Raw genomic sequence first — 11,881 nt, 5'->3', positions numbered from 1 at the left:
AAAATGGAATAGAGGACTGGCCCTGGAGTCAAGAGGACCTGAGTTCAAATCTGACTTAAGACACTTAACACTTACTAGCTGTGTGATCTTGGGCAAGTCACTTAACCCCAATTGCCCTGACTTCTCCCTCCAAAAAGCAAAAAAAAAAAAAAAAAAAGTGTAAATGGTAGGGCAGAGTAGGGCAAGTCAGGGTGACTTGTGCTCCTCTAGGGAAACTTTCGGTTTTGACATTTGTCATAACTACTGTGATTTAAAAAAGAGAACTGGGCCTTCTTCCTCCTTTTCTCCTTTACCTCCCACCCTGACCCAGTGTAACTGCTGGGAATCTTCCAGGAAATTGAATTGCTTACTTTGTAGTAATTGGTAACATATTTAACACTCTAGCTTAGCAGGGAGAGTCTCCAATTGGACTCTGGTCTGTGAGCAATGAATGATAAACATAGAGATCGAGCTTGACGGCAGCATTCAGAGGAGAAATCACAAACGATAAAACATCAGTTACACCCAAGAGGGAAGGATACCCTGTCACAACCTGGGATCAGCTTTCATGCAAGTTTTCATTTTGATCTGTTATATAATTTAAGCTATTAAAATTGGTGTAATATTTATAAGTGAAATCATCTGGAACTGCAAAAGCAGTCACTGTGTTAATAATCACGGAAGTTGCTATTCTGTTCTGGGGCGTGATTTTGTGTCTTACATCCTTGTTGCTTTTTATATATTTATATACATATTTGTCTTTGAGAGGGAGTGGGCAACATACTGATAGTTTGGATTCCAAGGCTATTTGGAATTTTGTAGATTAGAGGCAGAAGTTAATTAGTCATCCCTCTGACTCCCTAAGCCTTTTCCATAATGATGGTGATGAGAATAGCATTTACATAGACCTTTAAGGTTTGCAAAGCCCTTTACAAAGGTCTTCTCATTTCTTGCTCACAACAGCTCTGAGAGGGAGATGCACTTATTATTCTCATTATACAAATGTGGAAACTGAGATTAAGTGACTCGCCCAGTCATAAATTTGCATAAATTTGAACTCCTGAAAAGGAATACCATAAAATTCTCTTAAAAAAAGGAATACCATAAAACTTCCTGGACCATAAAATGTGTCATCCATGTTCTTTATCCTGTCCCTAAACTTCTGACACCCCCCCCTCCCTTAGGAACCTTAAAAATTACATCATCATCATTCTACAGGCTTTCTACATCATTCTACTTTCTATACAGAAAGTATAGCTTTCTGTCTATATAAGTCTGGTCCTTTTCCTATATCAGTGCCTTTGTTAAGCTCCTAGCTAAATCTCAGGCCCACATGCTTTTGTATCAATAAAGCTCCCATTAGCTGAAGAGAAGGTCTAAGTGAATTCTTTCAAATCTGAACCAACTCTCCCAACTCTGACCTCAACAGTTGTACAGATTAGAATATACCAAAGAAAACACAAGAGCAAATGGTTTGTTCAGCTGGAAACAAGATAAAACTCTCAGCTAAACCTAGGAGAGAGGGTGTGATCTCCCCAAGGGGAATCCATTCTCTAAGACAGGTGTTGGAAGCCAAGGAACCTACAGACACCTGGCTTCTCCATATGTGTGTAGCTTCTGGTGACTATTCACAAATTCATCATGCCCTTCAGAGTCCTCTCTCTAGAATTCTTCTCCAAAGTGTCTTCCAGCAATCTCAGTTACACAAGTCCAAGGCATCATGCTCAGCTTCTAGCCAATTGGGAGTCATGTCTCGTTCCACATGTGCAGCATGGGTTATAGGGCTATCCTCACCCGAGTGGAAGTGGATGTGACATTTAATTAAAAAATATTCTAAACTAAAACACTAAATGAAATAAGCATTCCATATACAGAGAAGAATAGAAGTATATGATTCCATGTGAAACTGTGAAAGTTACAGCTTGTTATTCCTATAAAGAATATCATAAATTCAACATATAACCTTTAAAGTCATCTTACTGACTATTTCCTTCTGACTTTCCATCACACAGTGTAAAGCCACACATTTAACAGCTTTCCAGAGGACTGCTACTATGAACAGCTTTCAAGGTTCTGATTACATAGTATAGTGAGCTCTCTATTCAATAACAAATCAGATCAAACCATTTGTAGAAAATCAAAATACAGCATTCACAATGTCATAACTTAACAACTTATCACTAAAATGACCACATAGTTTTCACCAAAGTGGTCACATAGTTTTAAACAAAGTATATTGATTTAGCCAATCACAAAATCTTTAATTCAATCACAAAGTACAAAAGTCAAAGTACTCTACCCCTAGGTTGCAGTAAATTATAATCTTCTCAGTCAGTACACAGTATTCAAGTAAAGTCTTCTTTCAGCTTGACTCGAGGCTGCTCTCAGCTTCCATGGTTCCTCTTCCATGGTCCCAGCTCCAACTGTCACCTGGATTCAAAGGCAGGCAGCTCCCAGTTCCTTGTCCAGCTCCTTGTCCAGTTCTCATTCCATTTTGAAGTTCAGTGTCCAATCCACCTCAAGTCCTTCACAGTTCCTGTTTCTGGGAAGACAAAGCTTGCCAGAGCCACAATAATATTCATGCACATTGCCAGAAACATCATCAATTCACTATCTGCCTGTGAAATCAACTCAGACCCACCAACAAGGTCTGAGAACTCAACACAAATCATCAACATAGAAAACAACACAGATCCACAAACAAGTTCCAAGACGTCAGCACAAATCATCATTAAAGTCCCAGGACCTCCAAAACCCTTCAGAGTTTCTGTAAACATACAACCAGAAAATCCTCTTTCAGGGCTTCCAGTAAGGGACCAGGGCTTCTGTACAAAGTATCACAAATAAATATCAACACAGACAGAGCAGACAAACAGAGTGCCAGGATACCACAAATTTTCTCCTTCTTGACTCTGACACCACAAGAGTCCTCTTCTCAGTTCTGCTGTCTCTAGCCAAGACCTCTCTTTATATATGGTCACTAGCTCCTCCCCTTCCTGTTGCAGCAGTTCATGAGTTCTATGGTTCACAAGTTGTGGGGTTCACACATTCTGTTTCTTAACAGACTGGATACCAGGCTCAGAAGAAACTTGAACTGAAATAAGATGTTAATTCAATAACTGAAACAAGGTGTGAACTACTTCTGTGTTTGCCATCACATACAGAAACAAACAAAAATATATATAGTAACATATTGCTTAATAAATTAAAAGACTCCAACTACTGCTGTAAGTATTCACTATTCAACAAAAACTTCTGGGAAGTTTGTAGTCTGGCTGAAATTAGATTTAGACCAGCATTTCATACCATATGCCAAGTTAAGCTCTGAATGGACACATAACTTATTTGTTTATTTTTTAAGCAATTGGGGTTAAGTAACTTGCTCAAGGTTACACGGCCAGGTGTTTCTGGGTGTGGTGCTAAGTGTCTGAGCCCGGATTCGATCCCAGGTCATCCCGACACTGGAGCCGGTGCTCTTACTCGCTGCGCTACTTGGCCGCCCCACGGACACATAACTTAGATATAGAAGGTCACTTGGTCAGCAAACATTTATGAAACACTTACTATGGGCTAGGCACTGTGCCAAGTTCTGGGGATAAAAGGAAGGACAATAAATAGAGTCTCTGGCGTGGAGGAGCTCACCTTTTAATGGGGGAGATGATACGCAGATGATAATGTACAAGCAAGATTTTCACGGGACATAATCTCAGAGGGAAGGCCCTAGTAGTGGGTGGGACTGGGAATGTCATATAAGATAGTGACCCAAAGAAAAAGTATAACAAGAGATCACCTTTATATAGTACTTACTATCAGATACTCTGTCAGTGTCAGGTAACTATGCTAAGCGTATAATTATTATAACATTTTAGTATGAGTTATTGGAGGTCTTATTATCCCCATCTTACAGATGAGGAAATGCTTATGGAAGCAAATATGGGTCATACAACTGGTAAGTGTCTCAGGCTGGATTGGAACTCAGGTCTTCCTGACTCCAGGCTTAGACACTATCCATTGTATCCTTTAGTTGCCCATAAAAAGCATGCTTTTCCCAGCTGTGGATAGGGGAAGAATTCATATGGAGACGATCATAGGAAATAAAATGGTCAATTTTAGTGTGTCTGTATATACATAAACACACACCTATGTATACATGTGTACATGTATGTATATATGTATGTATATGTGTGTATGTATGTATATCAGAATTATAACTATGTTCCAAAAGTCACTAAACTGTGCATGCTCCAAAGAGATCAAAGGAGAAAAAGGACTCATATGTACAAGAATATTTATAGCAGGTCTTTTTTTTTTTTTGTTATAGCAAGGAACTAGAAACTAAGAAAAAAATTAAGAACTAATGAGATGCCCATCATTTAGGAATATGAATGTAATGGAATATTGCCAATATGGATGTAATGGAATGTTGGAAATATGAACGTAATGGAACATTCTTGTGCTGTTTCAGGGAAACCAGATAAGTATGAACTGGTACAGAATGAAGGGAATAGAACCATCAAAACTTATACAATAACAGTAATTTTGAAAGGCTTAACAACTCTGATTAGTGAAGTGACCAACCTTAAATCCAGAGGGCTGATGATGAATCATACTACCCACAAGGCACACATTTTTGGATTTATTGCTTGATCATGACTGTTTGTTACAAAGGGTTTCTTTTCTTTTCTTTCTTTTTTTTTAATTGAAGGAAGAGAGAGGTGTGGAGGTGAGCTGGGATATGGTCTTCCCTCAAAACAAAATTTCACTGCCTTGGGGCTAGTCTGAATTTGAGAAAAATCTGAATTATATAATAAACACATTATTCTCTATATGCCAGCTCACTTTATTTAAGCACTTGGAAGGATAGTCCTCAGAATTTCTCTGCCAGCTAACTTGGCTTATGTGTCTGACACAGGCTCTAGAGGCCATTGGCCGCTTCTCACAGGGTGTAATAGTAATGAAATTTGAAGATCCCTTTTGTATTGCCAAGCTAGGAGGTACTTAGCACCTAGTTTCAAATTAAGCCTTTGTTAAAGAAACAGAAGGTATGATCCCCTGTTGCTGACATAACAGGAAGGGGCTGAGCGGGGAGGAGCTATACGGTATTTAAGGAAGAGCACAAGCTGGACAGTCAGAATTTCCTGGGGTAAGCATTGTGGAGGCAGGGCAGCTACTGATGGACTGGAGACTGAACTGAGAATGGAGAAGAACTGAGAAGAGCAATGAGAATTGAGAACTGAGACAATTTCTTGGAGCAAGCCATATGGAGGCTGGATAAAGTGATTTTGATTTTGAGAATGGAGCTTATGGTGAAGATTTCTGAGGGCCAGCCAGAGCTGCAGAAGACTGAGGAAGCATGACTGTGGTGCCAGTGTTTTGTACAAATGTTGTTGTGACTTTGTTAATGTGTTTGAATGTTCTTGTGGCTTTGTTAAGTCTTGTCTTTCCAGGAATAGAGACTGTGAAGGATTTGAGATGGACTGGACACTGTGAGCTTCAATGTGGAGCAGGAACTACATGGAAAGCTGGACAAGGAGCCGGAAGCTGTCTGCCTTTGAACTCAGGTGGCAGTTGGTTAGATTTGGGTGGGAGCTGGGACTATGAAAGAGGAACCATGGAAGCTGAGAGCCTGCCCTGAGTCAAGATGAAAAGACCTCTCTGTGGGTACTGAATAGTGACTGATGAAATTGACTGAGTGGTGACTCATGAAATAGGATACTGAGCAGTGACTCATGAAATTGTAATTTACTTGTGACCTAGGGGTGGATGGCTTTTGTACTTTCTACTACCCCTTAAGAGGGTACTGAGTAGTAACTGTTGAAGTTGTAACTTAATTGTACTCCATGGGTGGAGAATTTTGACTTTGGCACTTTGTGTCCCTTAAGGAGCCAAGCCTCCTTAAGAATGATTGAGTTACTAAATGACTGTACTTTGTTGAAAACTATGTGACCCCTTTGGTGAAAACTCTGTGGCCATTTTCGTGATAAGTTGTTGAGTTGTAACATAGTGAATGCTATATTTTGATTTTCTGTGATAAGTTGTAAGATTGTGAGTGCTGTACCTTGATTTTCTGTGAATATTTTGCCTTAATTTACTACTGAATAAATAGTTTGCTATGCTATGTGATCAGAACCTTGAAAGCTGTTCGCAGCAGCAGTCCTCTGTAAAGCTGCTCATGCTTGGCTTTACACAGGGCTGGCAACTTCCATGTCTCTGTGCCCTATAACTCAGTTAACCAACCATGTACAAGGTTCTTTGCTAAAGGAAACTGTACTTCACAATAGGAGAAGTAGAAGTAGGTTCCCCATTTTTAATACTCATTGGGTGTTAAACTGTGAGAATCACCTTACCAAGCTACTCGGCAAAACTGATGTTTTTGAGTTTCCCCTAAAAAGATGAAGCAAAAGATGTATCTAATGCACAGCAATTTCAATTAAACCCAGAACAGGTCTTTATTCCCATACAGAAAGCAATGATAAGCATAAGAGAATCACAGAATGATTAAAAGAAGATTCAATATAGAAAGACAGATGGATAGATTGTGCATTTATTAAATACTTGCTACACGCCAAGCACTGTGCTAAGATCTGGGGGTAGAAATGCAAGAAAGTAAGACATTTCTGGCCTCAAAGAATTTACATTTTAATGGGAGAAGACAGCATGTAAGAGGGAAGTGAAGAAAGGGGTACTCCTAGAGGCAACATGGCAGGGAGGGGCCTGGGAAATACTGGGAAAGAATAAGCCTTGATAATATAAGGCAAAAGTTGATCTATCAGAGCTGATGGATTCAGGGGTAGAATCCAGTTTACCAGTAGGGAGTAGGTGAAGGTGACGTGGCCAGAGTGATCCAGGAAGTAGTATCAATGGATCAAAGGATAGGTACAATTTAGTAATTTTTGGATATAATTGGGAAATGTTTTCCAGGAAAAGTTGAGTCAACCCACAATTCCACCAAGAGTGCATTAATGTGCCTGCCTTCCCATAATCCAATTTATATTTTCCTTTTTTTTTTCATTTTTTACAATCTCACAGGCAGGAAGTGGAACCTTGGAATTGTCATAATTCGCCAATAACCTTTTAATAATAAAATCAGATGACTTTTTTTTAGGCATCTTTTTTGATCTTTCTGCCATTTCAAACAGAACTGACTGCCCTTTCTTACTAGAAATTCTCTTCTCCACTGGCTTCAGAGATACCACTCTCTTGGTTCTGCTTCCTTTTTCTTTACCTCTCTCTCCCCTTCATCAGGTCATCCTCTAAATGAAGGGGTATTCCTCAGGCTTCTGTTGTGAGGCCTCTATACTTACCCTCTTGGCCATATCAATTGATTCTCACATCAGCTACCGCAGCTATGTAGATGCATCCCCCAATGTCTCTCTCTAGTCACAGCCTTAATTCTGAACTCTACACTTGTATCTCCATCTGCTATCAGGAGAGCTTCACCTGATCTCCAATTAGTTCCTCAAAACTTAATATTGAAAAAAACCAAGTTGATCTTTCCCCTCTGAACCTTTACTATTTATGCCTGTGGCACCATGACCAAGTCTGCTTTGTACACACCTTGATTTACTACTGTTAGTACAGTCAGCTAGGAAGCTAATATTAAAGTTTGGTTGGGTGGTCAAAGGATATGAACAGGCAGTTTTCAGATGAAGAAATTAAAGCTTTCTATAGTCTTATGAAAAAAAAATGCTCCAAGTCACTATTGATTAGAAAAATGCAAATTAAAACAGCTCTGAGGTACCACCTCATACCTATCAGATTGGCTAATATGACAGAATAAGAAAATGATATACATTAGAGAAGATGTGGGAAAATTGGAACAGTAATGCATTGTTGGTGGAGTTGTGAACTGATCCAACCACTCTGGAGAGCAATTTGGAACTATGCTCAAAGGGTAATCAAACTGTGCATACCCTTTGATTCAGCAATACTACTATTAGGTTTATTGCAAAGAGATCAAAAAAAAAACAAAAAGGACCCACATGTACAAAAATATTTATAGCTTTTTTGTGGTGGCAAAGAATTGAAAATTGAGGGGATGCCTATCAATTGGGGAATGACTGAACAAGTTGAAGCATATGAATGTAATGGAATACTATTGTTCTGTAAGAAATGATGAGCAGGTAGATTTCAGAAAAACCTGAAAAGACTCTCATGGGCTGATGCTGAGTGAAGTGAGCAGAACCAGGAGAACATTGTACACAGTAACAGCAACGTTGTGTGATGATCAACTATGATAGACTTAGTTCTTCTCAGAAATACAATGATTCAAGACAATTCCAAAAGACTTGTGATGGAAAATACTAAAGACATCCAGAGATAGAACTATGGAGTCTAAATGCAGATTGAAGCACACTATTTTCACTTTTTTGTTGTTTTTTTTCTTTTTCATGGTTTTCCCCTTTTTTTCTGATTCTTCTTTCACAACATAATTAATTACATCCTGTCACCTGGAGGACTGTATTCAAGAGGCAGGTGTGGTACCATGTTTCATCACCTCTCCTGGATCAGGAAGCAATCAGAGGACTCTCCTCAGTGAGTCATAGATGACCAAAAGCCACCCTTTCCCCTCAACTCCACCAGAAGTAGGCAAAGCATATTTTCATATGCTGAAGACGGGGGGAAAGAGCTCCATTACACATGCAAACAGAATAACATAGACCCTGGAGGCAGACAATATTTGAAAATTGACAGAAGCAACATTGTCATTTGGAATTGTGAGATTTCCTTTGAGAGAGAATACGTAGAAAACAACCTGGTTCTTCCACTTGCTATCCATAAGACACTGGGCTTTGGTCAACTCATCTGTAAAATGAAGGGCATGGACTGAAGGATCTTGCTGACCTAGGTCCCTTCTAGCTGCACATTTTTGACCCTATGATGTTGCTATGCATAAAATATTGAGGAAATTGCTTTATTTCTCTGAATTTTAGTTAACTTATATGGAAGATAAGGCTGTTGGACTATAAAGGTCCTTTACACTTTGTAAATCAATAATCCTCTAGTCATCAAAAGAGAAAATGTGTCTTGGAAAATTTAATAAATATCAGAGTGCAAAGTCCTCCCTGTATCTTATCATTGTATAGTTCTTAACATTTCATGTAACCAGGTTCTGCCCTGAAGGGTCTGATAGTCTAATTAGAGAGATTTTAGAAAACAGAGAATACTATAAAACAATAACTTGCTAGAGAGCTATGTCACATCTGCAGCCTTTAAGTACTCTGGACATCGAGAAATGGAAAGATCACTATTGTCTGTGGCAGAAAGAGAAAACTTCATCTCACAACCACCCTATCATAGATAACAATGATGATAATAACTCAATATAGCAAGTATTTTAAGGTCTTTCTCCATGACAACCCAGTGAGGTAGATGAGTAGAGCAAGTGTAACCTTTGAGGAAACTGCTGCTGGATACCCAGGGGGTGGGGTACTGTGCCACTCCCTGTTCCCGCTCACCCTGTGGTTTAGACCAATTTCATTATGAGAACTCTGCCCTCTGAAGAGTGAAGGCTCCCATTTCTCACATTCTTTGGCTCATTAAACCCCACCCCAGTGCCCAGGGGATGATTTTACTTATAGTTTAGTTAATGATTCACATCTAGGGTTTCCTCAAAATAGGAAAAAAAAGGTACTTAATGTATAATATTTTGTATGTATGTATGTATATATATGACAAATAATTGATTTCTACACACAAAAAAATACTAACCATGAAAGACTTTACAGTACACATTAACAAAACGACAAATGGGATTCTCTAACTGATAATTACTGTTAAAACGTGCTGAGAAGCTGATCCTTAGACTTTGTAAGAGTATAGAGAAGTTTTCAGGACTGCTAATTAGGCATTCTATATTTTACTTCACTTCTACAATATTCAAACAGCTTTTGGTATACACCTGGGACAAAGGGTCAGAGCATACTTGCTGTCAAGGAAAGAAATAGCTAGCCTATACATTGTCCCTTAAGCATCTATTAAGTGCTTACTGTGTGCTAGGTACTGTTCTAAGCTAAAGGCACAAAGACAAAAAACCAGTCCCGACCCTCAAGGCGCTTACATTCTGGTGGGTGTGTATAAATAAGTACATACAAGATACACCCAAAGTAGAAGGAAAGTAACTTTAGAGAAAGTTTCCTGCAAATGGTAGCATTTGAGTAGAGTCTTGAAGGAAGATGAGGATACCAAAAGGCAGAAGAAAGGAGAGAATGCTTTCCAGGTATACCGGGCAATTAGTGCAAAAGTTTGGAGAAGGGAAATGGAGGGTCACATGTGAGGAACAGCAAGTAGCCTGATCTGGCTGGGATTGTAGAATTTGTCTCCATACCCTTGGAAGGGAGTGATGAGTAAGAAGACCAGGAGGGGTCAGTTGGTAAAGAGCTTTTAGGGTCAATAGAGTGCCAGTGGGATTTACTGGGGGCAGAGGTGACATGGTCAGACCTACACTTTATGAAAATCACATTGGCAGTTGGGGGGAGAATGGACTGGAATAGGCAGAGACTTGAGACAGGGAGACCAATTAGAAAGCTTTCTAATAAGTCCAGGTGAGATGCAACAAGGTCCTAAACTAAGGCGGTGGCTGTTGGAATGAAGAAGATGGGGAGTTTTTGAGAGATGTCATGAAGTTAGGAACAATAAGATTCGGAAAGTGACTGGATATGTGGAACTAGGTAAGGAGTTTGTGAGTCGGTGATTGGGGAGGGTAGTAATACTCTTGAAACTGATGGGGAAGTTCAGAAGAGAGGAGGATTTTGGAAGAAAGCTAAGTTCTGTCTTGGACATGTTGAGTTTGAAATGCCTATGAGATATCTAGTTTGATTTGTCTAATGGGCAGTTGGTTTGGTGGAGAGACTAAGGCCTGATTTCTAGATCTGAGGATCATCTGGATTCATGAGCTGATAACAGCACCAAGTGAAAGACCATAGCAGGTAAAGGGAAGAGAGTACAGATCAGACCCTTGGGGGGTCAGTCCTGTATGGGACAGGTAAAAGTGTGGTTTCTCAGAGACTATCTGTAAAGTAAGTAAGTCCTTAGGCCTTAGGCCTAAGTTTCCATTTTTCTTGAAATTATGTGACTTTGAAACTTTAGAAATCCTTCTATATAGTTCTATTCTAGTCAGCCCTCCTCACCCAGCTTACCATAAGAGTTAAGTTTCTAAAGAACTGCAAGCATTGATGAACAAGACTGCTGGTAAGGAGGACCAGGCGGTAACCCTGCTTCTCAGACTAAAACTCCTAGATAATACTAAAAATAATGAAGAATGGAAAGGAGCTGGCAGCTGCAGGTGGACTTGACCAATCGAGGAACAGACAGCAGTCTTGGGGCACTCGAGTCCCGATAAGAATGTGTCTAGGGTAAGACTGAAGGGGGTTCAGTATTCTAAGATTGCTACTGCGCTTGTGTAATGAACTTCATGTGTTATATATATTATCCAACAAGCTTAGAGCATCATTAGTAATAATTATGTTAATATTTGTAACCCTTTTCTTATTTAACCCAGTTTTAGCTTCTGTACGGCGGCCTCCTCTCCCGGGCATTGTTCCAGTGACTGGACCACCCGCTTCTTTCAAGATTCTAATAAAACTTCCTATCTTCACTTTGAGGTCTCCGAGTAGTCAGTTTGGGTTAGGGTCTTTGTATCCCGAACAGTCCCATTCAATGTGCATACAAAGATGAAAGTCCAGCAAAGACGAGGCTTAGAAAGATGCACCCTATTCATCTTGTTCAGAGGAGACCCTAGACATGAGCTTTATCTTATAGAGAGTTGTAGAGATATTCCCCAGTACTCCAAGAGGGAGGCATAGCAAAGCAAAACTATGTCCATTTCCACAGAGCCCCACATGTTTCATCGGATTGTCCCTGTTACACATTATTACAGCTCCCCAAATGAAGCTTCTCTCTT

The sequence above is a fragment of the Petaurus breviceps genome, unplaced genomic scaffold (genome assembly GCF_028583685.1).
Source record: "Petaurus breviceps papuanus isolate PSGF00001 unplaced genomic scaffold, PetGlider_PUasm1.0 126, whole genome shotgun sequence".
NCBI classification, from domain to species: domain Eukaryota; kingdom Metazoa; phylum Chordata; class Mammalia; order Diprotodontia; family Petauridae; genus Petaurus; species Petaurus breviceps.
The sequence above is the reverse complement of the archived record's forward strand: the minus strand, read 5'-3'. Positions refer to the sequence as shown.